Source organism: Malania oleifera, chromosome 8, assembly GCF_029873635.1.
Source record: "Malania oleifera isolate guangnan ecotype guangnan chromosome 8, ASM2987363v1, whole genome shotgun sequence".
NCBI lineage: Eukaryota > Viridiplantae > Streptophyta > Magnoliopsida > Santalales > Ximeniaceae > Malania > Malania oleifera.
In genome coordinates this window covers 101,779,809-101,805,927 of record NC_080424.1, presented here as the reverse complement: position 1 = coordinate 101,805,927, position 26,119 = coordinate 101,779,809, and the positions used below count along the sequence as shown (strand labels likewise).

At 40.5% G+C, this 26,119-nt stretch overlaps 1 protein-coding gene across 8 annotated transcripts in view; it reads right to left on the bottom strand.

Annotated features, from left to right (window-relative positions):
* Nucleotides 1-10,872: 10,872 nt before the first annotated feature.
* The window catches only part of LOC131162417 (uncharacterized), a 53,473-nt gene continuing 38,226 nt past the window's right edge, over nucleotides 10,873-26,119 (bottom strand). For 2 of the 8 annotated variants that reach the window (XR_009138782.1, XM_058118871.1), the window contains one exon: nucleotides 22,197-22,419. The gene's annotated coding sequence lies outside the window, so the exon portion shown is untranslated. Of the gene's footprint in view, nucleotides 11,458-15,459; nucleotides 15,532-15,682; nucleotides 16,041-22,196; nucleotides 22,420-26,119 lie in introns of those variants that run through there. The other 6 variants (XR_009138788.1, XR_009138787.1, XR_009138786.1 and 3 more) reach the window with 6 other exon arrangements.

The window sequence follows — 26,119 nt, the reverse complement described above, 5'->3', positions numbered from 1 at the left end:
GTACCTACATCAAACCATCGATGATTTTCTTCCTAATTGACTACTGCAAGAAACAGTCGATGTAACCATCGATGTACTATGCAAATTGTCGACGGTTATTTATCAGAACGGCTTCTTCAGACTAGCTTCCTTATTTTCATCAGCCTTCTTTCTCTGTACATGTGTTCCATTCGATATGAGTCACATACTATAACAATCTCCACCTTGGCGAATATTCATCTCTTAGGAGAAAAGAAAACATAACCTAGAGCTTCGTCTGGGACAATAGGTTAAGACGCCTCCCATCTAACATCAAGAGATATTAATCAAGTTCAAGCAGTGCTTGAACTTGTCTGTGGTAACAAGCTTTGTCAACAAGTCTGTTGCATTCTTAGAAGTGTGAATTTTCTCAAGTTGTAGTTCACTAGTAGAAACCAATTCCACATCTATGTGTTTGGTCCTTGCATGATACACCTGGTTCTTTACCAAATAAATGGCACTCTAACTATCACAATGCAGTTGAACTCCATCTTACTGAATATCTAGCTCTTTGACCAATCCTGTAAGCCACAACGCTTCCTTGGTAGCCTCAGCCACTGGCATATACTCTGAATCAGTAGTAGATAGTGCAACTAGAGACTGAACCATGGACCTCCAACAAATAGGACCCCCCACAAGAGTGAATACATACCCTGTGGTAGACCTCCTGTCATCCAATTTTTCTGTATATTCTACATCCACATATCTCACAACTAAAGGATCACCATGTTGTCTGTCAAACATGATGTCATAATCTATCATACCCCTCAAGTATCTGAAAATCCACTCAAATGCACCCCAGTTCTGTCATCCCAAATTTGATAGAAACTTGCTCACCTTATTGACAACTTGTGCCAAGTTCGATCTTGTACAAAGCATAGCATACATCAAGCACCCCACTACACTAGCATATGAGACCTTTGACATGTCTTGAACTTCATCATCTGTCTTCGGGTACTAAGTGATAGACAATCTAAAATGATTCTCCAAAGGTGTACTCATCGGTTTTACATTATCCATGTTGAACCTCTCTAACGCCCTCTTAACATAGTTATGTTGAGATAACCACAATATCCTGAAAGCTCTGTCCCTATGAATCTCCACCTCAAGAATCTTCTTGGTCACACCTAAATACTTCATGTTAAATTCTTTACTCAACAGAGTTTTCAACTTATTGACCTCACTTATACTTTTCACAGAAATCAACATGTCATCCACATAAAGCAACAGAATAAATGAACCATTATCAAGGCTCTTCAAATAAACACAATGATTATACTCACATCTCCTGTAGCCAATACGGATCATGTAAGAGTCAAATCGCTTGTATCACCGCCTTGGAGACTGCTTCAGCCCGTGAAATAATTTCTCAATTTACAAACAAAGTGTTCATGTTCAGGCTGATGGACCCTTCTAGTTGTACCATGTAAATCAACTCCTCCAAATCACCATGGAGAAACATTGTCTTTACATTTTTCTGCTCCAAATGCATATCAAAATAAGCTACCAGACCCAACACTGCCCTAATGGAAGTGTGTCTAAACACATGAGACAAGATCTCATCATAATCAACCCCTTTCCTCTGTGAGTAACCCTTTGCTATTATACGAGCATTAAGTTTCTCTCCTTCTTTTCCTGATACTGCTTCTTTCTTCTTATACACCCATTTGCCTCCTATCGCTCTCTTCCCCTCTGGAAGCTCCACCAAATCCCACGTCTGGTTCTTGTGTAGAGACTTCATCTCCTCCGCCATAGCACTCATCTATCTAATCTTCTCTTGGTTGTGCACCTCCTCTTGAAAAGTAATAGGATCCTTGCTACTAGTAGTGAGTGCATAAGAAACCAGATCATAAAAGCAATACTTGGGGTGGCCTGATAGTGCATCTGGGCATGTCTATAACTATAATGTGATGCTGCTGATCTCTTGAGCTATGACTTCCTGCATTTTGAACATTGTCATCTCTACCATGAGTCTCTAGCTCCACCTGCACCACATGCTCATTACTGCTGCAATTTTATGGCATATGTTTTTCTTCTTCTTAAGTACGCTGTAACATGGTTTTCTCATTAAAAATCACATCTCTACTAATCACCACCTTATTTGCCTTTGGATCCTAGAGCTTGAAACCTTTCACCCCTTTCTGATACCCCAAAAAGATACATTGTCTAGACTTTGCATAAAATTTCGATCTCTCCTTACTAGAAATATGCACGTAGGTTGGTCATCCAAACACTTTCAAACTAGAGTAGTGTACTGCCTGCCTGTGCACACCTCCTCTACTACTTTCCCATCTAATGCTGCCCTTTTGTGACCTATTGATCAAGAAACATGTCATACTCACTGCTTCTGCCTAGAAGTTCTTTGCAAGTTCTACATTCAATCTGAGACACCAAGCTCTTTCACCTATTGTTCTGCTCATCCTTTCCGCCACACCATTCTGTTGTGATGTCTTGCGTACTTTGAAGTGTCTCTTAATCCCATGCTGCTCACACAACTCTATGAACTTTGATTACTCAGTACCATTATCGGACTTGAGGCATTTAATTTTCCTCCTTGTTTAATTTTCCACTTCAGCTTTCAACAACTTGAACTTGGCAAACGTTTTTTACTTGTGCCACATAAAGTACACCCCAACCTTTTGCAAGTAATCATCGATAAAACTCACAAAATACGTATGTCCACCCCGTGATGCTACCCTTACCGGTCCTCAAACATCTGTATAAATTATAGTCAAGAATTTCCTCCGTCTTGAACTGTATCCTATTATGTTTCCTAAGAACACAAAACCTGCAGAAATTCGGCTTGCATGTTTTGACACCCTTCAAAAATTTATCTTATGAAGCTCCATCTTCCCACACTCACCCATATGCCCTAACTGCACATGCCACAAGACTGTACTATCTGACTCAAACTCTACAGCTGCAGCTCTATCTACAATTGTGGTGCCTAGTAGTGTATAGATATTCCCTACTAATTTATGCCCTTTCATCACTATTAAGACCCCTTTACTCACCTTAATTACTCCACTTGCAGACTTGTAATTGAACCCATTACAATCAAAAGTGCCCAATGAAATCAATTTTTTCCTTAAATCTGGTATATGCCTAACATCACACAACGTTCTAATAACACCATCAAAAATTTTAATTTTAATATTCCCTATTCCAACAATTTTGCAGTATGCATTATTACCCATTAGAATAGAACCTGAATTTACTAACCTGTAGGTGTTGAACCAATATTTATTGGGTGTCATGTGATAAAAGCATGCCGAATCTAGAATCCAAGAATCTGTGAGATGATCTGAACCAGATGAAACAGAAAGCATATCCCCGTCACCGCTCTTAGAGTCTACTTATTCCACTGCATTCACTGATTTTGATGGACCCTCTTTATTCTCATTATTCCCCTTCTTTTTCTCTAGACAATCTTGTTTTATGTGCCCCTTTTTCCCGCACTTAAAATATCGTATGTCCTTCTTTTTCCTAGAATTGGACTAAGATTTATTCTTACTCAATCCGCTCCGGAACTTGCTTGTCCCACGCTCCTTATTACCCCTCGCCACAAGCCCTTCACCTTGTAGATTCTCATCGCTGGCTTTCTTCCTCTGATGAAAACCTAAAAGAGCACTTGTGATCTCCTCGAATTGGAGAGTTTCTTTTCCCCACATCAGAGTTGTAACCAAATTTTCATATGTAGGGAATTTAGTAACATCAACGCCTTGTCTTCGTCTTCAAACTTCACATCAACTCGCTTAAAATCACTGATGATCTAATTGAACACGTTGATGTGTTGGTTCAGATCTGAACCCTCTGACATCTTAAGACCATACAGTTTCTTCTTAAGATAAAGTTTGTTCGTCAATGACTTGGACATGTACCATCTTTTCAGTTTCAGTCAAATTGTCGCTAGTGATTCCTTATCCATGACGTGATACATAACTTCATCAGCCAGACAAAGCCTTATAATTGTTATAGCCTTCACTTCCAATTCCTTCCAATCGATGTTGCTTATGCCTTTCAGCTGCTTTTCGTATAACTTTTTCACCATGCCCTGCTACACTAACAGATCCTTGACCCTCCTCTACCATAATCCAAAATTTTCAGTTCCGTCAAACTTGACCATGTCAAACTTCATAAAAGAAATCACAACCATAGGAACGTAGGCTCTGATATCAATTGTTATTGCAAAAATAATGATCCTGCAATGCAGCAATCACAATGAATAATACGAAAACGCACACAAATAAGGAAAGCAATAAACACAACACAAGGATTTAACGTGGTTAGGAAGAATGCCTATGTCCACGGGAGCATGCAGCAGCTGAAATTCACTATCCATCAAAACCAGGGTTACAACATTGTATTTATATTAACCCCTAGACATACAGAGGTATTAGAAAAACTCTCAAATATTTATGTATCAATCCGCGGAGGATTTGTCTCTGTATCCCCAACCTATTGTTCTTCCCAGTTCAAATTTCAAAAACAACGATGAACAAAGTCATCGATGGTTTCATCAAACCGTCGACAGTTTTACTTCACTAGATGAAACCGTCGATGTACCTATATCAAATCGTTGATGGTTTTCTTCCTAATTGGCTATTGGAAGAAACCGTTGATGTACTATACAAACTGCCGATGGTCATTCTTAAAACTAACTTCCTTATTTTCCTCAGCCTACTTTCTCTGTACATGTATTCCACTCAATATGAGTTACATACTACAACAAATTTTTTACCAATAAACTTTGAATGCAATTTACTCATGTTAAAGTCCTAAAATTGATCTTGGAATATAAATAATTAATTGCTTCCACATCAAAATTTTTTTTGTTTTTTTTTTGCCCTTCTAATTATGTTAGAAGGGCAAAAAAAATTGAATCTAAGTCTACACAAGCTTTTTGTTAAGTTAACAAAACCCAAATTGGCAAATTGTCAAATTAAAAAAATTATAAATTATATAATAGGTGATGACTTTTCAAATTTCTCTTAAAAGCCCATGGGTAATAGATAATCATTTTATTTCTACATCATCCTATAAATCAAAAAAAAAAATATTCAGTCAACAAGTTAAGTACTTGTTTTATTTTTTCTTGCTTAAGTAAAGGGTTGATGACTTGGAACAAGCTTACGAAGTAGATCTTAGGTGTACCACCCCTACAACATCATCTGTAAAAATTGTACCATAAGTTTCAAACATAAGAATGGTAAATAACCAAAGAAAATATAATCGAATTTATCTCCTAATTTCTTCAAATTTACAATTCAAATTTTTATTGTATTATATTCTTACTTCATTACATTTAGGGTGAGTCAAGCTTACTTGCAAGCTACTCAGATTCAACTTTGCCACTAACTCATTTCAACTTGATTCTACTCAAGTTCAAGTTACCTAAGTATTTTAATAGGTCGACTTTGAACTCAACAATAATTCTTCAGTTGAGTTTCGAACCTAATCGAGTTTTTTAATATTATTATTTTTATATTATATGTACACTTATAGTTGAGTTCCACTCGATTTTAACAACTATTAAGTCATTCGAATTTGAGTAAAGTTTCGAGTTTAACATTTTTAAATCAAATCAAATTCAAATATTTTATTATATCAACTCGAATCAATTCAAATACAATCCTAATCTTTTACACACTGTGAGCCAAACTTAAAAATGTGTATGCGCGTGCGTGTATATATATATGGTCAACGGTTATATAAATAGTTATCGTCCCTGGATCACACGAATGGTTCCAAAAAATTTCTCTTTTGTCATCCCATCGCTAGAGAGAATACAAAGAACGCCAAATGAATTCTCTAGATAAATCTGGAAGGCCATTAGCACAGTCAGAAACATTTTGAAACGTTGTGGATTCAGGTATGCTTCCATTCTTGATGATTTGACTTGACTGATCCTGGCACGATGGTTTTCATCAATCATAAGTACATATTTATTTTTTAAATCTAACATATATATATATATATATATATATATGGAGAAGGTGCTTGGGTTTTTTTAAGTTGGGATTGGTGGGACGGAGGAGGGTGATGGGTCCCACATGGTTACAGAAAGTAGCCCTGCACCGGGCTTAACCGCGAATCACAATTCGTTGACGGGAATATTCCGGCGACCGCCCTAATATTTAAAGAGACCTTTTTTTTGTTTGGGTTTCTGACGTTGAACGGAAAGGAAGGGAAAGGGGAGGAGACAGTACAGATAGGGGAGCACCATGGCGTACGACGGATTCAACACGTATATGAAATCTAATAGCCTCACTCTGTTTTCAACTTTGGACAGATCACTAACAACACCACAAAAGAAACCGCAACCTCTCCCCTCTGCCTCTCCTGTAATTGCGTAGGTAAGCACATTTAAAAAGCAAAGGCCAAAGGGGCTGCTATTTCTAGGTACCTATGCCCTTAATTGCCTAAGTGTAAAGCTTAGTTCATGTTATGTGTAAAGTCCTAAGCAGACAAAACATGTCTTCAGCTTTTATCATGCCTGCCACGCCCCACCTCCTCTAAAAGTTTCTGGCTCTCCAAACAGAAAGCTACCCCTAGCTAGCTTCTCCATTGTTCTGTTTTATTTTGAGAGGAACTGGAGTCTTGGCCAAGACAATCTAACTTGCTTCTTAGATTGAATCGTATATGCATGGCAAGTGGGTCTTGCATGGAAGCTGATGTGAGAGTTATAGAAAGGATTCCCTTCACCCAATGGGCAAGAAAGTCAAGTGGAATGAAAAAGAGGGACCATCTCTTATTGGAGAAATCGTGTGTCTATTTCCTTAATTATGCACTTAATGAAAATGGATCCCTCTATCATATTAATGAATTTAGAATTAATTTGTCACATGTGTAATATTAAGAAAATAGACATACGGACACGCGAAGGGGAAGGACGCCTATATAATTTTCTTCTTCTTTTGAGGAGTTCATGCCTAATATGCAACTAAAATTGATCAAAAAAATATACCACAAGTAACAATTTGAAGTCACATTTGCTGGCATTGATATTTGAATCTTTCAAATTAAAGCAAATAAACACTTGTTATTAAATAGCTGTCAATTTTATGAGTAAATTAAGTATATAATGCTTTTTATAATATTAAAAGTGTCTTCATATTTATTGTGGTCATATGTTGACTAAATTGTAGTCTATAAAAAGGTGTGATCCAAGTCCTTAATAGCAATACCGATTCTCTTCTTCCAAACAACACTCTTTTATTTCTATTTTATTTTACGCCTGTTGGGTAACTAAGCACTACATTTCCTACAATTCCGATTGTGTGCACAGTGATTATATGCATCTAGATATGTTCTTTGAAGGCGCGACATTGACTTTAAAGATAATGATGTCATCTACTGATATATATATATATATATATATATATATATATATATAATTGTTAATTATATTACATTTATTTTTCCTTCTATTATATTTCCAACACCATATCAAACTAAGACTTGGATTGATGATATTTTTGTCTTGATAAGAATTTGTATAACCATCACTTAGGAGACATCTTAGTGATTAAAATTTGACTCTTATTTTAAGTTCTAAAACTCAAATCTTAAAAGCAACGTAAAAAAGGATACAAGAAGGAGATGAATTATCTATTATTGTGTGGTTCAAGCTTTAAAATATATAAATAACCAATATATGGCTAGAAAATTTATTTTACAAAATGCTATTCACCACAGCATCAATGTTGACTAAGCATTATAAATACACAACTACAAGCATAAATATGCACCCAAAAATTATAAAAAAAAAAAAAGGTACCATGGGCACCATACAAACACGTTTGGATCAAGGATTTTATATAGTGTCGATTTAGATCAAGAATTTTGTTGGAGAAAGAAAAATGAGGAGGAAACTCATTTTTCATTATATTTTTCTATTTATATGAAATACTACTAAAAATAAAAGTTTGTTCTAATATGATTAAAAGTTAAGAAGAATGTTCAACTTGAATAGCGTATATATAAATATATATATATATATATATATATATATATATATATATATATATATATATATATATATATATATATATAACCAAACATGAGAAATTGAATATCTTTATGTTTTGCTTTCCTTTCCCTCATATTCTCCAAGTTCCAAACAGGATCTTAGACAACCAAAAGAAAAAGAAAATAAGAAGTAAACTCATTTTCTACTATATTTTCTCTCTACATATCAAAATATACTATTAAAAACAAAATTTATTCTAACAGAATCAAAAATTAAGAATAAATATTAATGATTTATAAAATAAAAATTTTGTTCATTAATTTAGCATACATTTTTGTTACCTTTTCTACTTTCTTTCATTACCAAAATAAAAAGTGTATGCTCTTTCTTATTTTTCTTCGTTTTTCCTTCTATTTTCCAAAATTTAAAATTGTAAGAGTATATAGTATTGATGCCGAGTTATCCAATGACTCACAAGAGGAATTGTGAGATTTTGTAGAAGACATAATGATGTTAATGGTGATTTCATGCAAATAACGTGATCCCTAACAATGAGAAAATGTTGATAATTAATTAGTGCAGGGGATTGACCCTCTCATGCATCATGCAGGTGACCAATGATATTCATGGACTAGCACTTTTAGTGTTGGTGGTTGTTACTAAAATAATCAGATTCCAATGATTGATGAATGCTCTGATTAATTAAGATTCTGAGGGAGTAGGTATCTTCATTTCCTTACATTAATCAAATTAAGAAATATAGAAATATAGATGCTGGCACAATATTGCTTATGTTATTCTCCTCCCCACTCTCAAAAAAAATAATAATACTAAATTCTAAACTCAATCCTGCCCAAAAGAACCAGTGTGATCAGAATCAAAGTACTGTAAGATTTACAAAACACATGCATCATTGTGAGATACGTGAAATCAGAATAATATTTGGTTGGATGCTCAACTAATTGCTTCTGAAATGGGATAGTAGTATACATTTAGGGCACCAAGTTGAGCCCTAGTTCACATTACAATTTCCGACCACTGAATGCATCCAAGTTGAGCCCTAGTTCACATTACAATTTCTGACCACTGAATGCATAAAACCATCTCTATCAGATCTAGCAATATCACAGACGATAGCTCGAGGCTTGGAGAGAGAGAGATACGGCCGGACGGAGAGGGGAAGATGAAGTGCTGAGGGCGAGTGGGCGGAGGAGGAGGAGATGGGAGAACGGCGGGGGTGGGGGGGGAGGGGGAGATGAATAGCAGGATGGGAGAACCCGGTCTGCTCGGAAAGAAAAAGGCAGATGTACGTGAGGAAGATGTGCAGAGAGAGTATACAATGGGATATAGAGAATGTGCGAGGAGGAGGGAGAAGAATTGTACGATAAGAGGAGAATTGTTAGAGGAGAGAGAGTGAGGGGAAGAGGAGGAAATTTTAGAATTGAGAGGAGGAAGAGCAGACAATTGGAGGCAGAACAGAGAATCGAGGGAGAGATGAAGAAGAGAATTAGAGAGAGGCGCCGGCGTAGGCAGTAGGACAAATAGAGGCAGTAGGGAGGACGAAGTGGGATAAGAGAGTGCGAGCAACGATGAAGCGGATCGAGAGGGGAGAACGACGAGAAGGGAAGGAAGAGAGAGAGAGAGAGAGAGAGAGAGAGAGAGAGAGAGAGAATTTTAGGATGCGGTCGGAAAATGATTGCTGTACCAACACAGATTCTATGGTAAACAATAGCATTTTATTATTACTTCCCCTATACAGAACTTTTTTCTTCCATGCACGCCATTATAATCAAAAGGTCATTTTTAACCTCCATTTTTTTCACATTACTGGTGAATGATCTTACAAAAGTTTAAAACTAAATAAAATTACAACTCTCCCATAATCTTGTCGCCTTATTTTTTAGTTTCGAACATCTTTTTGTGCACCTCAGATGAGCCCTTAAATTTAAGGGCGCATAGCAAACAATAGCATCTGTCCGGAGATAGTACACACACTAGTTTATATATATATATATATATATATATAGAGAGAGAGAGAGAGAGAGAGAGAGAGAGAGAGAGAGAGAGAGAGAGAGCATGTTAGGGTGGCCGGATTACAAGGAAAGCTTTGTCACGTCTTTCACTGTTTTCTCCTTGATTAAAAGAAACAACGAATTGGAAAAATCCCCCCCCCCCCCCCCCCCCCCCCCCCCCCCCGCCTCCCACATGGGTAGTAGTTGGATTCAAGCTACCACTCCCCTCTCCCCCCTTTATTTATAGAAACCCATCCACCCATTTTCAAATTTTATTTTATTCAGTGAACATAAACAGAAACTTTTAAACAATATCATCATTTTATTTTAAAATGGAGTTTGGAACTGGGACCCCACAGCCCAAACTGATCCGTGATTATGAGAGAGAAGGTAATGATCTTTGATTCCATCTGGGGCTGCCCTGCCAATCATAAGCACATGACACAAATCTAATGTACTTCTTCCTCGTTACACCCACCAAAACTCCATATGAATATACATATACGATACTCTCTCTTATCTAAATGTTTAACATACCTTACGAGACGATCCACATAGATCAATCTGGCCCACCACTCCCCTTAACAAAACTAAATTGGACCCAACATCTCATTTCATGAATTCTTCTTTATTTTAGTAATATGCAATAGGAAAAATGCCATCATACTGGTCGAAATTGGGACTGGAGATTCCCTAAACAGAGATGGAAGATCAGATGGTGCACAATCATACCTGGACCAATATGGTGGGAGTAGCAGCAAGTACATGCTTCTGCCTTGGAGGAATTCTACAGGCATGCCACACGTTTGCAGAATTTCTTTTTTCGCACTCAAACGTGGAGCTGTGGGCGCCTGCAAAGGGTAAGGCCGGTTTTCCCAAAATAATAAAGGAATATAGCAGTGCATTCCCAATTACACTAGCATTCTAATCATACAAATCTTTACCCAAATCGAGGGAAAAGAGAAATGCAGCAGCCAACAAAATTGAACGGCTTCATTTCTGTTCAAGGGTTGGTCCGTAGACGCTACAATCCAAACATGAGATTATCATGCCTTGCCATAAAAAGTAAAACATTAAATCATGGCAAAGCAAGAAAACTGTAAAAGAGCACTTTTGTACAACCCTCTATAATTCACATAAAAGCTTATAATTTTATATTTTATTTTCAGGTTCTATGCGTCAATCATATCATTTTGCCTCAAATTTGCTCCAGCAGTAAAACTAAAACTAAGAGCCCCTCTGTGAACATAGGAATTGGATGGATGACTCACTCTCTTTAATGAGATGTCAAACAGCACCGAGGGTGCCCCTGCCGGAAACAGCTGTTGCATCACCATGAGCAAGGGACGAATTTTTTTTTTTTAACCCAACATCCGAAAATTTTCTTTCCCCAATTCATCACACCATTGTCATCAAACTGGAGGTGGACGGGTAGTGGGAAGAAATCAGTAAACCCTGCAGGGACAGCCCACCATAACAAGCAGAATTTTACAGTAAGTCCCTTGTTCCGACACCAAGAGGGAATGCACTATAGAACAAAAAGAAACAACTCCTAACAAGAATACCATGTCAAAAGCAGATTTACAGTAAAATTAGTGCCAATGTACAGATAAATCATTCAATTCCTGACACACAAACTTTCAAAAAATATGTATATTTAGTGTTTTTAAGCATGACTCTGCATGGGCGACATTACTGAAATTTTGTGGAATGGTGAAACAGAAGGGAAGTGCTTTGGCCTGGAACAAGGGCCTTTCAAGAAGCACTGGTGGATCAAGCTCAATGATTTGGTGTACTAGGGAGACTGTTTCACTAGGAATAATGGGCATGAAGAGGCTCGATAGGTTTGTGCCTACTGTTTCTCATATATTAATTCTTTTCCTACACACAGCTTTTTATTCAGCAAGGTTTGGCGTCGAATCATATCCAAATAGCGATTCACACCATCGCAGAAAGTGTTCAAAATAGGAAGGAGAGGATATCTTGTTGAAGTTTATTCGGCAGAGGAAGATGGAAGAGAGGTAATTTTGACACAGCTTGGAACTATCATAGTGAAGTGGCATGGGATCAGTTGTGTTAAAAAAAGGGCAACTCTAATGGTTAATATCAAACCGGATTAAAGGAGAAGTTTGATGTCATACCCAAAAAAATTAAAAACAAAACAAAACAAAACACAAAATTAAAATAGATTTGGAGAATTGTAGAAACTGTGAGAAATAAGAAATGGGAAAGAGAGGACACTGCAAATGGGGATACATGGTTTAATAGAGCAGGAAGAAGTTACATAGAAGCAAGGGTTCTGTGATGAATGATTGAAAGGGAGGGGTTGTAATATCTCATCTTTCCATGCCAAGGCCTCAAATGACAGGAATCAGATAGAACGCATTGATGATGTGAACAGCTATTCAACCACTTCAGGTGATGATACAAAAAGCCTATTCACTAGCTATTTCAATCAGATCTTTTACCCTCAAGGCTGTCGAGGCATTGAAGAAACCTTGGAGGCTGGGATCCCAGTTGACTCTCGAGAAGATAAATGGGTGGTTAACTACAGAGTTCATCGCTATGGAGGTTCCCTTGGATTTTTTTTTTTTTTTCGCCAATGGAGGTGATGTTTAGGAAAACCAATTTTACTCCTATTGCCCTAATTCAAAAAAATTAGCATACGCAAAAAGATTACCAACAACATGATGCGGATTTCTCTGTTCTGTGATATATGATATAAGAGTAAAGGTGCTGCCCAATCAGTTGAAGGCCCATTCTATCTCAGAAAACAGTGATCAGGAAAGGAAAAACCGCTATCTCATCTTGGATGGAGACAGGGTTGCCCTCCTCAGAATCACAGAGTATAGAGCAACGAAAGGATCTCCATTTCCCATAAGCTCAAATTGTTACTCTACCCCAGGTGATTCAGGGCACCGACACCCTTTAGCTCAAAAGTTCGAGGAGGGGGGAAACTCTCTTGTTTCAACTTAAGAAAGAATGCCTTAGGTAGATTTATTGCACTTAAAGAAATCAACCCCAGTGGACCAGGGAATTATCACCTTCCCAAAGGGTTTTGACTCAAAAAGGGTGCCACAAGGCTTCAACAATCCTACCAGAACAAACCGAAAAGCCTTCAGAAGTGAGTCTCATCTTTGCTCACAAGCTAAAACCGCCCCACCCACCTCCCCAGCCAAAAAAAAAAACAGTTCGGACAACTATTCAGGGTGACATAAAACCTACAACAGCTAATGCAACTTTCTCCTGCCCTCTCTGTGGCCACTGTATCAGCTCATGGTGAACGCTACGCCATAAGTCAGCTTTGAAGAAAGAGTTTAAGAGCAGACCTTTGGTGAAGATGACTGAATCCACGTGCTCGTTCACATGCATGGTGGAGAGAGGGTCAGATAGCAGCATACAGCTGGCCTCCACTACCAATGTTTTCAAATTTGAAAAGTTTAGTTGGTTACAAATAGGCCCAAACATACACCAGCTTTAAAGATCTTTGGACAGGCCTGAACTCAGACTAAACCACCCATTCAAGCAATCATGCATCTCTCCAACCAGTTGCATCCCTAATAGTGGGAGACTCGGAGTCTCTTCAGGCCCTTCACCTCCTAATTCAACTTCCCCTCCCAGCCCCCATCTTCCCACTCACAAGGCAGAGACACAAAAAACTTGCAATGCAACCAACAATTCTCAATCCCCAGGGTCCAATCCAACCTGCGGCGACCTGCTTGCATGCTGTGATGGCTCACTGAAGTTCAGCAACAGAGATGATAGTCTGGCTTTAATACTAGTCTTCAACAAGGCTTTGGAAAGCAACCTAGAGGGCTTTCTTTTTCCAAGGACTAGGGACTCGAGGGGGCCTGACAGTGGCAATGAATGGTTCAAGAAGCAGGTGCCCAACTGGGAAATGTCTCAAAGTCAAGATTGATGTAATGTGAGCTTCAATGCCTACATGGAAAATTCATCGTATTTTTAAATTTTTTGGAATATTATTATAGTACTTTTATAGAAATATTATTACATAAATATAATTTAATATAAAGTTTTATTTTTAAGGGAAGAGGTATCATAGTAGTATTTAGATTTAGTAATTTTATTTGCTCAATTTGCAGGCATATTAGGCCTACAAATATATGATTTTAAGATTCATAATTTAGAGTTGGATATTATTAATTGGATTGCGTATTAGGGTTCATCCTCTTTGTGAGGCCTTGTAGCCCTACATCAAAGATTGTTAGCAAGGCTATTGGAGTTTCATTTGATGGCTTTGAGGATAAAGCGATGTGCCTTTTATGAGTAGACAGAAAAAAAAAAATTTAAGGAAAACACAGTATTAGAATATTATTCAAGAAGGGAACAAACAGAGAACTTAAAATGCTGCCATTCTCCATTACTTATGACAAGAATGGATGAGTTTCAGACTTAAGAGGGAGCTAGCTGCTTTCAGTGGTATCTCCTGATTTTCCAAATGTATCAAGAAAGGCTGTTGTAAAATATTTTCTCAAAGACAATAATGGATATGGAAACCAAAATGGATACTTTTGATAGATTTATACAGGAATTCAAACAACTTTATATGGCTTTTCAATGGGGATTATCCCACCTTGAAGGATTTTCCAGACATCTGTTGCGGAATGAGCTTTTTTATGCTATGGAAAACTGGGGTGCTTCTGGATTACTGGAGGGGATTTTAACATTTTCTTGTTCTCCACATGGAATAAGTAGTAGAAATATTGAGACTGTCTGCATGAAGGAATTTTTAGAATTTTCATAAATGTGAATGCCCTCACTGAGCTTTCCCTCTTTGGTTGCTCCTATTATCCTTGGTCCAACTCAAGAGAGACTATTTCATTCTCGAAACAGAGCAGGTAGAAAACTATCCCCTAGTCTCTCAGGAACTCCTCTCAAGGCCCATCTCTGATCATTTATTCACTACACAGGGAATAAAATGGGGCCTAACTCCCTTTTATTTCGAAATTATGTGGCTCAAGCAGAAAGGCTTCAAAGATCAAGTTGTGTTGTAGTCTGATCTTCAATTTGAAGGTAACGCAAGTTTTGTGTTTAAAAGAAAATCTGAAATAATGGAATAAGAACACCTTTGGAGATACCCACAAGAAAAATGATTCTATCTCACCGAAGTTCAGCTACAGAGATGTTAGTTGTCACGCCCCGAACCCCGAAATGGGACCCAGGGGTAAAAAGTAACCTAACTTGTCCCTGTATCATACAAATCATCACAGATACAGTACAATGGATGAAGGTCCGACCCCGTGGGGTTTCCAGATACCCTAAACACATCCAATCACAAACATGTACGCAGCAGAAAAAGTATTTCTATATCAACATATGCAGTACCATACCAGAGTTTATATAAGAGCAGAACATGACTCTTAACAAAACGTACAAACTGGGTGCCCAAATACAACCCAAAATGGCAACCCAACAAACTACAGTCCTAAGACTTACCCAAGCGCTAACGCAGTACACCGGTCACTACGCTCCCTACACCAGGACGCTAGTTCCAGTTACTCGAAGGACCTGTAAAAATGTACGTACAGTAGGGATGAGACACCTCTCAGTAAAGATGAACACAGGTTATATCGGTGTGTGACATTTAAGTGTTATCATGATACAACATACATACAGGTGAATGAAATCCAGTACTTATTCACACAGTGCGTTCACGCACATATACGACGGCCATTTATATGCAGCCCCGTCACAATACACACACATGATCAGTTAGCCGGTGTCGTCACACCCATCGGCCCGAAGCCGGTCCACGACAATCTAGCGTTGGCCCGTAGCCATCTGCGAAGCACGGCGCCACCGGCACATGGCTAATCCTCGACTTCCATGGCATCGTACCGGCACTAACTGGTGGATCCACACCCTTCGGCCTGATTTGCCGGAATAGGCTCACGCCCTCGGATATAGAGCCGGACACTCTTGCCTACGTGACAAGCGATAAACACACGCCCTCGGATATAGAATCGTACACTCTCAGTACCTGGACTCATTTTGGAACTGCGATCCCATCAGCCATTCTGCAATCACACACACATGCATGCTCATATAACCAAACAAACCACACTCATTTGGTAATCTAAATCATGGTTTTCCAAACAAATACAGTTTAAACACAGTCAAGGCACGACCATCCCAATCACGCAGTATAAATCACACATATACTCGATTTTCAACAAAACTCGGGATTCAGCCCGTTGCACCCTTTTTCCCAAAACTGCAATAATGAAAAACTCATAGTTTTCCCCGTTAGATCCCCCCAAATGAGTAGCCAAAACACACACAGGACCGTGAACAATAGTTCCACCGAGTCCGATTTCAAAAATAACCAATATAACACAGTTTCCCCTTACCTTAACCCCGTATAACTAAACCCGAACTCCAAAGCTCCTAAACAGCGAACCGAGTTCCAAAACCTACAAATCACAATACAGAATATACTCACAAGGTCATCCTCTACAAAACTACCAGATCAGAAATGAAAACCGAATCTTATCTCAATTTTTCGCCAAAACCCGAAAACCTCCAAAACGAGATTTCAATCCGTAGAAGTTGTAGAGAATCATTCCACGATCCTCGTGGTAACTTCCTTTTTCCGATTCCGTCAATGATCGGCGAAGAAATCTAGAGAGAGAGAGTAGAGAGAGTTTAGAGAGAGAGAGAGAGAGAGATTACGTTTGCTTAATGAAGAAGAAATGAAATTTCCCTTTTATAGCCCTTGCCTGGCCCAATTTCGTTGACGAAATGGCATCTTTGTCAATGGAATATCGGGAATTTCATCGACGAAATGGTGCCTTCGTTGACGAACCCTGATATTTCCAACTTCTGCCTCTCGGCTTCTCTTCGTCGACGAAATCTGCAGAATTCCATTCTCTCACGGTTCAAGTTCTTACAATCTCCTCTTCTTTCAAAAATTTCGTCCTCGAAATTTGCCATCTCTCATTCTCAAAGTCATACCCAAAATACACAACTATGATCTATCAACAATAAACTGGCAACTACTACAGCGCAGTCCCATCATACACATACACATGCGAACTGGCAATCACACAGCACAGTCCCATCATAACACATGCGAACTGGCGATCACACAGCACAGTCCCATCATACACATACACATACATACCCTCACTTATGGCAGAGGAATACTGTGGTTACATATACAACGGTCCCAAGAGTTCACAATACACACACACTCCCGAAGACTAACCACCTATCCCAACCCACAGTAGGATCATATACAAGCGCTCAAAACAATTGTGGATACTACCGGCGTATTTCCGTTTCCAGTTCCCAAGAAACTTCCTCAACCTCGTGGTTTCGTCACAATACCTTCACTAACGGTATCTCTTTGGTACGAAACTTCTGAACTTTACGGTCTAAAACCTGAACAGGTATCTCCTCATACGCTAAAGCATCCCTAATATCCAACTCATCATAACTAATAACATGTGAAGGATCCAACACGTACCTCCTCAACATGGATACGTGAAACACATCGTGGACCCTCAAAAGTGCTGAAGGTAATACAACCCTGTAGGCTACTAGACCCACTTGCTCAAGTACCTCGAATGGTCCGATATACCTCGAGCTCAACTTGCCCTTCCTCCCAAATCTCATCACCCCTTTCATCGAAGCAATATGTAGAAATACCTTACCTCCCACTTCGAACTCTAAATCACGGCAGCGAACATCTGCATAACTCTTCTGCCAACTCTGAGCTAATCTAATCATCTCCCGGATCAAACCCACCTTCTCAGACGCCTGCTGCACGAGTTCAGGTCCTAACACCTGACGTTGACCAACCTCATCCCAACACAAAGGCGACCTATACCTCCGACCATACAAAGCCTCAAACAGTGTCATCCCTATACTAGACTGGAAGCTGTTATTATAAGCAAACTCTACAAGTGGCATAAATCGTATCTAGCTACCACCAAAGTCTAACACACACGCTCGCAACATATCTTCCAATATCTGTATCTTCCTCTCCGACAGTCCATCAGTCTGGGGGTGGAACGATGTACTGAAAGTAAGCTTCGTCCCCAATACCTCCTGCAAGCTCATTCCGAATCGAGAAGTAAACCTTGAATCTCGATCTGACACAATGGACACCGGTACTTCGTGTATTCTCACAATCTCATGCACGTACAAATATGCTAGCCTACTCAAAGGATAGCCAACTTTCATCGGTATGAAATAAGCAGATTTCGTCAATCTATCTACGATCACCCAGATAGCATTCTGCCCGTGAAGCGTTGATGGCAATCCGATCACAAAATCCATGGAAATATGCTCCCATTTCCACACCAAAATAGGCAAAGGCTGCAACGGCCCTGCCGGCCTCTGATGTTCAGCTTTCACCTGCTGACACGTCAGACACTACTCCACGAACTGAGCAATCTACCCCTTCATACCAGACCACCAGAAGGTCTCGCGCAAGTCTCGATACATTTTCATACTACCAGGATGTACCGTATACATAGAACCATGCGCTTCCTCTAGAATCGCCCTTCTAATCTCATCATCGTTCGAAACACACAATCTAGTCCCAAACCTCAACACACATCCCTCAGAGATGTTAAACTTTGTAACCAGCCCCTGCTGTACCTTTTCCATAGCCTCTGCCAACTCTGTATCACTAGTCTGCGCGGCTTTTATACGCTCAAATAGGGTCGATTGGACTACCAAACCAGCAAAATAAGTCTGATGATCACCAACCACCAACTCTATACTTGAGCTCTCCAAATCCCGTTTGATGTGACACTGAGTTACAACCACAGATACAGCTGTAGGTCCTGACTTCCGACTTAACGCATCAGCTACCACATTAGCCTTCCCTGGGTGATAACTGATCGTGCAATCGTAGTCTTTAATCAACTCTAGCCACCGCCTCTGCCTCATGTTCAACTCTTTCTGTGTAAAGAAATACTTGAGGCTCTTATGGTCTGTGAAGATCTCACACTGCACCCCGTACAGATAATGTCGTCAAATCTTCAGTGCATATACTACAACAGCCAACTCCAAATCGTGCGTAGGGTAGTTCTTCTCATATTCCTTCAGTTGCCGAGAAGCATACGCTACTACCTTACCCTACTGCATAAGCACACATCCTAAGCCCTCAGAGACGCGTCACTATAAATCACAAACCCACCATCTCCCGAAGGAATGGTCAATACTGGAGCAGTAACCAGTCGGTGCTTCAACTCTTGAAAGCACTGCTCGCAATCACTGGTCCACTCAAACTGTACTCCCTTCCTGGTCAATCGTGTCAGAGGTCCAGACAATTTAGAGAAACCCTATACGAACTGACGATAGTAACCCGCCAGTCTTAGAAAACTCCAAACCTCCTGCACATTCTTTGCCCTTACCTAGTCGACCACAGCTTCAATCTTGTTAGGATCAACTGATATTCCATCCCCAGTAACCACATGGTCTAAGAACGCAATCTGACTCAACTGGAATTCACACTTCTTCAACTTAGCATACAGCTTCTTCTCGCTTAGAATCTGTAACACTAACCTCAAATGTTCCATGTGCTCTTCCGTACTCCTCGAGTATACCAGAATGTCATCAATGAATACCACCATAAACCGATCCAGGTACTCATGAAATACCCTGTTCATCAAATCCATGAACACCGCCGAAGCATTCGTCAACCCAAAAGGCATGACTAAGAACTCGTAGTGTCCATAACTGGTTCGAAAAGCCGTTTTCACTACATCTTCCGCTCTAACCCTCACCTGATGATATCCTAACCGCAAATCAATCTTCGAAAAGACCCGCGTCCCCTATAACTGATCAAAGAGATCATCTATACGAGATAAAGGATAACGATTTTTCACAGTTACCTTGTTAATCTCACGGTAATCAATGCACATCCGCATCGACCCGTCCTTCTTCTTCACAAATAGTACTGGAGCTCCCCAGAGCGAAACACTAGGTCGAATGAATCCCCTGTCCAGTAATTCCTGCAGCTGCTCCTTCAACTCCCGAAATTCTGCTGGAGCCATCCGGTACAGAGTTTTAGAGATCGGTGCCTTACCGGGCAGCATCTCTATCACAAACTTCACCTCACGATCCGGAAATAAACCGGGTAAATCATCTGGGAACACATCCGGGAATTCGCCGACTACCCAAATATCCTCGAGTCTCAACTCATCCTGCGGCAGTTCCTTCACACAAGCTAAGTACCTCTGACATCCGTCCAAGAGTAACCTCCTCGCCTGTAGTGCCGACAGAATCTGTGGCACTGAACGCACACACGATCCCACGAACTCGTACTCCTGCTCCCCAGGAGGTCTAAAAACTACCACTTTTCTATGACAGTCGATCATGGCATAACTGGAGAACAACCAGTCCATCCCCAGAATGACGTCGAACCCTGACATGTCATATACCACAAGATTCACCGGTAATAACTTTCCCTGAATTTTCACTAGGCAGTCTATCAACATCTTTATACAGAAAGATACACTCCCAGATGGCGTAGTAACAGCTAATACCTCATTCATGTCTCAGGTCTCGATCCCACACCGTCTCACAAAATTTACAGATACAAAAGAATGGGTTGCACTCGAATCAAACAGAACAGAAACTTTATTCAAAAGCAATAATAAGGTACTTGTCACCATGTTACCTGCATGCTCAACGTCCGCTGGAGTAAGAGAGTATACTCTGGCTGGAGCTGTATTCGTCTGAGCGGTCCCCCGAGGTATCTGATTGCTCCCTCGGTCCCCACTAACTGCAAGCACGTCTCGCCTCAGTGCTCGACAATTACGAGACTTGTGGCCTGTCTGGCCACAATTGTAACAACTACCCCCAAATGACCGGCACTCACCCTCGTGCTGCCCGTGACATCTAGTACAACGACCACCGGTCTGACTCATCTGAGAGTCCTGGTGCTCGGTATTCTGGCAGTAACCCGAGCCCTTGCTCCTCTTCTTCCACGATTCCTGACTAGATCCTGTCTGAGAACCAGAAGGTACCATCCTCTTCCTCGATTCCTGATCCACCTCGTCCTCTCGAATACCAGTCTCGATCACCATTGCCTTATCCACCAACACCGAGAACTCGCGGATCTGAAGCATACCCACCAGTCTGCGGATATCCTTCCTCAAACCCTTCTCGAACCTCCGAGTCTTCTCATACTCACTCGAGATCATACATTGTGTAAAGCGGGACAGCTCTATGTATCGAACTGCATACCCCCGCACCATCAAACTCCCCTGAGTCAGCGCAGAAAACTCATCTGCCTTCACATCTCATACGAAAGCCGGGAAGTATCTGTCAAAGAATACCTCCTTGAATCGGCTCCACGTCATCTCCTCAGGACCAGCTCTCTGCTTCTCCAGCAGACTCACCGCAGTCCACCATCGACCCGCCTCCCCAGATAGCTGGAAGGTGGCATAGAGAACTCTCTATCTATCCGTGCAATGCAGGACCTCCAAGATCCTCTCAATCTTCTCCACCCAATCCTCTGCCATCGTCGGGTCAGGTCCTCCAGAGAACGTCGGAGGATGCATGCGTGTGAACCTCTCAATGGTACATCCCGCAACAGTAGGAGAGCGCTCGCGTCTCCCCGCACTCTGCCCGATCTCCCGCAATACCTATCTCGTCAAACCCCGAGGCACAGAAGGAGACTCATCACTCGTAGTCTCCTCGGAGCCATTTCCCAGGTTATTATCCTTGGGCTCCATGCTGCAACACAATAGGAATCTATCAGTATCCCTACAACACATACAGTTAACACAATGATCTACACTAATCGTGTTAACTACTTCCTGCTAGGTCTAGGTCTGTCCTATCACATCGACACGAAAGTCATCAATAATCTGCCCTACTTTTACTGAAATCGTCATTCCAGGAAAAACACGGAATATCGTCGATAAATCCCGGTCTAGTAACCGAACAACCCTCAACCAACTCTACCCATATCCACAACCTATACTCTGGTATGTACTCATAACTAAGCCTAACTAAGTCTACAAGATCTAGTAACCTGGTTAGCTCTGATACCAAGCCGTCACGTCCCGAACCCTGAAATGGGACCCAAGGATGAAAAGTAACCTAACCTGTTCCTGTATCATACAAATCATCACAGATACAGTACAATGGATAAGGGTCCAACCCCGTGGGGCTCCAAGACACCCTAAACACATCCAATCACAAACATGTACGCAACGGAAAAAGTATTCTATATCAACATATGCAATACCATACCAAAGTTTATACAAGAGCAAAACATGGCTCTAACAAAACGTACAAACTGGGTGCCCAAATACAACCCAAAATGACAACCCAACAAACTACAGTCCTAACACTTACCCAAGCGCTAACGCAGTACACCGGCCACTACGCTCCCTACACCAGGACGCTAGTTCCGGTTACTTGAATGACCTATAAAAATGTACGTACAGTAAGGGTGAGACACCTCTCAGTAAGGAAGAACACAAGTTATATCGGTGTGTGACATTTGAGTGTTATCATGATACAACATACATGCAGTTAAATGAAATCCAGTACTAATTCACGCAGTGCGTTCACGCACATATACGACGGCCATTTATACGCAGCCCCGTCACAATACACACACATGATCAGTTAGCCGGTGTCGTCACACCCATCGGCCCGAAGCCGGTCCGCGACAATCCAGCCTTGGCCCGTAGCCATCTGTGAAGCACGGCGCCACCGGCACATGGCTAATCCTCGACTCTCATGGCATCGTACCGACGCTAACTGGTGGATCCACACCCTTCAGTATGATCTGCCGGAATAGGCTCACGCCCTTAAATATAGAGCCGGACACTCTTGCCTACGTGGCAGGCGATAAACACACGCCCTCGAATATAAAGTCGTACACTCTCAGTACCTGGACTCATTTTGGAACTGCGATCCCATCAACCATTCCGCAATCACACACACATGTATGTTCATATAACCAAACAAACCACACTCATTTGGTAATCTAAATCATGATTTTCCAAACAAATACAGTTTAAACACAGTCAAGGCACGACCATCCCAATCACGCAGTATAAATCACACATATACTCGGTTTTCAACAAAACCCGAGATTCAGCGCGTCGCCCCCTTTTTTCCAAAACTGCAATAATGAAAAACCCATAGTTTTCCCTGTTAGATCCCCCCAAATGAGTAGCCAAAACACACACAGGACCGTGAACAATAGTTCCACCGAGTCCGATTTCAAAAATAACCAATATAACACAGTTTTCCCTTACCTTAACCCCGTATAACTAAACCCGAACTCCAAGGCTCCTAAACAGCGAACCGAGTTCCAAAACTTACAAATCACAATACAGAATATACTCACAAGACCATCTCCTACAAAACTACCAGATCAGAAATGAAAACCGAGTCTTACCTCAATTTTTCACCAAAACTCAAAAACCTCTTAAACGAGATTCTGATCCGTAGAAGTTGTAGAAAATCCTTCCACGATCCTCGTGGTAACTTTCGTTTTCCGATTCCGTCAATGATCGGCAAAGAAATTTAGAGAGAGAGAGAGAGTAGAGAGAGTTTAGAGAGAGAGAGAGAGAGAGAGATATTAAGTTTGCTTAATGAAGAAGAAATGAAATTTCCCTTTTATAGCCCTTGACCCGGCCCAATTTCGTCGACAAAATGGTGTCTTCGTTGAGGAAATATCGGGAATTTCATCGACGAAATGGTGCCTTTGTCGACGAACCCTGATATTTCCAACTTCCGCCTCTCGGCTTCTCTTCGGCGACGAACCTCTGAATTTCGTCGACGAAAAGCCTTCTACCTTCATCAACGAATTCTGGCTTCGTTGACGAAATCTGCAGAATCTCAATCTCTCACGGTTTGGGTTCTTACATTAGTATGCCAAGGACATTTCAAATTTTAAAATTGCTAATCGACTTTTAGGATCCAACTACATTTGGCTAGATAGAAATAAGCCACGAAGGATGGTCCACAAATGGGACCTAAAAGTTCAGAAATCCAGCACACTCCAAGGAGGAAACACTGAGCCTTCTGGAAATAAAGAGCTGGGCCTGGAAGTGCCACCCCAACCAGTAGCGAATGGCTTTTCAATAAAGATGGTTTGGGCTGTGGCACTGGTGGGGAAATTTTTATTTTTGTGGGGGAGGGGGGATTCAAACAGGTTTCCTGTGCAGAATATAGAGGGAGTCGACAAAAAGAACTTTTGCAGCAGAAGGAAAAACAAAACTCCACTCAACAAGTTGGAGGAAAACAATTTCTCCATTAGTAACGCTTTCACTACTCTATACTCTGGTTTTAGGGAGAAACAGATTGTTACGGCAGCAGTATTAGATGACGAATCATCCTTCGAATTGGAATATGATCAAGAGCCTATGTGACTCTGAGAAGGGCCTGTTGGTCAATCTGTTGAGAGATGAGTCTGATTTTTAAGGAGAGATGGCATGATGCAGTCTTATGGAGGAGATTCCAGAACTGAAGAAAAGGTGTTAGTTGTTAGCCCCATGGTTTCATTAATCAAATTTCAATAATAACAAACTACTTTGGACTAATGACTTTTTGTTTTATGTAATCATCAGGTTCAAGCCATTAGAGTCAAAGAATTGAGAGAAGTTGAAGATCTTATTATCTATTTGTTTTTGTAATCTCTCAATCGAATATTTGGGTTGTAATGTATAAATTTCTAAGAATATGAAGGTCATAGCACAATAGCACTTAAATAGGGAAAAATTACGCAAAACTGGAGACTGTTTCGGGCCGCTATCTAGGCAGCCCAACCACCCTAGCTTTGGTAGAATGCGTGGGCGATTGACCTATCAAAGTATTGTGTGAATGGCCAAATGTTTTGGCCTTGAGTTCTATATATTATATATAGACTTTACAAGAATGCTATACATGGAAAGCAAATAAGTTTCAGCATAATTCTAGCCCTATACATGTAACCTATAATCCGTCAAGCCCTATATGCTAACTGTACAGAATAATGAATAGAGAAATAAGGAAATAATTGTGGGCTAAAATAAGGAAAGAAGTGTGGACAGCAAGGCTTTTGCTGTTTGCTATTTGCTGTTCCGTTGACAGACCCCCTCAAATTGATGCGGGTTGATCAACAAGCATCAATTTGCTACTTAGGAAGCAATGTCGATGATGAGTGGGTGCACTGGTGAAGATATGAGCAATTTGTAATTCAGTGGAAATATGTGGAAGAGTGATAACACAAGCTTCAAATGCTTCACAAATAGGGTGACAATCAACTTCGATATGCTTCGTGCGCTCATGACAAACAGGATTGGCCGTGATCTGAATAGCACTCGTATTATCGGCATGTAGAGATGTAGGATCGGTCTCAGAAAAATCTAGCTCAACAAGCAAACCTCGAAGCCAAATAATTTCATAACAAGCAAAAGACATCGCCCGGTATTCAAATTCCGTCGATGACTTAGAAACTCTGTCTTGCTTCTTACTCTTCCAAGAGAGCAATGCATCACCTAAGAACACACACCAACCAATGATGGAGTGACGTGTATCCGCACAACCAGCCCAATCAACATCGCTATAAGCAGTAAGGCGAGTAGAATTGCCTGCAGGGAAGAATAAACCACGGGCAGTAGTGCCCAGAACATAACGTATTATCCTATGTACAGCAGCCAAATGAAGATGATGAGGAGTCTGAAGAAACTAGCTAACTTGCTGTATAGTGAAAGAAATATTCGGTTTAGTAATGGTGAGATAAACAAGGCTACCCACCAACTTCCGGTATAAACTAGGATCAGCAAGTAAGTCACCCTCTTTTTTTGCAAAGCTTGACATTTAATTCCATGGGAGTATCAACAGAAGTACCCTCCTGAAGACCAGCTATAGCCACCAAGTCACTAGCATACTTATGTTGATTGAGTGAAATACCAGAGGGATTACAATGCACTTCAAGACCAAGAAAATATGTGAGAGGCCCAAGATCATTCATATGAAAGGACTCTGAGAGATGAATCTTGAGCTGAGCAAGTAAAGCAAAATCAGAACTAGTGATCACAATATCATCAACATAAACCAAAAGAACAACAATAGCCATGTCTGATTTCCAAAGAAACAATGCAGTGTCATACTTGCTCTGCTTGAATGA